The sequence below is a fragment of the Cyphomyrmex costatus genome, unplaced genomic scaffold, assembly GCF_001594065.2.
Source record: "Cyphomyrmex costatus isolate MS0001 unplaced genomic scaffold, Ccosl1.0 scaffold1498, whole genome shotgun sequence".
Classification (NCBI taxonomy): Eukaryota; Metazoa; Arthropoda; class Insecta; order Hymenoptera; family Formicidae; genus Cyphomyrmex; species Cyphomyrmex costatus.
Window position 1 is genome coordinate 14,867 of NW_017275497.1, and position 1,091 is coordinate 15,957.

Genomic DNA, 1,091 nt, shown 5'->3' on the forward strand with positions numbered 1-1,091 from the left:
TCGCTTCGCTCGTGCCGTCGCGCCCGTCCCCACAATAAACAACTTTCCCTTATTGTTACACAATGTACTATAATCAACTATAATCGCTACTTCCGGTTTTTGCTGAAAAATGGTATCGCCGACCTAACCTTATTGACGTTATTTCGCGACTCTGATTAGAGGGTCTCTACTGCAAGCGGGCCGGAATTCCCATCACTGGTCGTAGATGCCAACCGTTACGGATCGCTCTGTGATCGTCCATATATATATATTGTAACGTTGCCGCCTCGCTGCAGCGTCGCAGCGACCCTTCGCCGTCACAGAGCGCGAATTGGCGTATGACCCGGGCCGGGAATGGCGAACGAGCGAAATCTCCAGGGGCCGAAATCGTAATTTAAGTATTATTTTCTAATCCCCACGATTTAATTGCATGTAAAATGAGTGACGCCTCACCGAGGGAAGAACGACGGCAGTTGGAAGCAAGCAGCAACGGAAGAGTAGGAGAGGAGCGGCCACCAGGGCCGAGGTAGCGGTCGGCCGGCCTATGCCTGAGAGAAATGAGGACCGCAGGAGGACCGGACGTCCGGCGAAGGAAGGAGGAACGCCTCGAGGAGGCGCGGACCCGACGGGCAGGACCGCCGTATGCCAGACAGCGAGAAGGCGGGCCGTCGGTGGCATAAAAATACGCTGCCGACACTAGATGAGCCCGCGGGGCCTTCAACCGCCCCTAGGACCTCGCTGGGCACGGCACTGCCCGCGAAGGATCGCGGGCACGCACCTTGGTCGCGGAAAAGCGCGGTGCGGCTGCGCGCCCCTCGGAGGAGGATAACGTATTGATCGCGCATCGATCGCGATCTCGTTTGCTTTTCGTTTCCGGCGTGCGACAACTGCAGACGTCCCGGCCCGTCAAGCGTTTACAGTTCTCGGGCGCTATCGAGAGAGAGAGAGAGAAAGAGACCGGAATCGACCGGATGAGGGCCCCGCCAGGGATCTATCGGTGAGGTTGCTCTTTAATTGCTAAGATTGTAAAGTCGCATGCATCGGGGCGAGGGACCCTCGTGTTCTGTGGTCGAGCGCCCTTCGTGAATTCTCGCGGGGCCGCCATTGGCGGC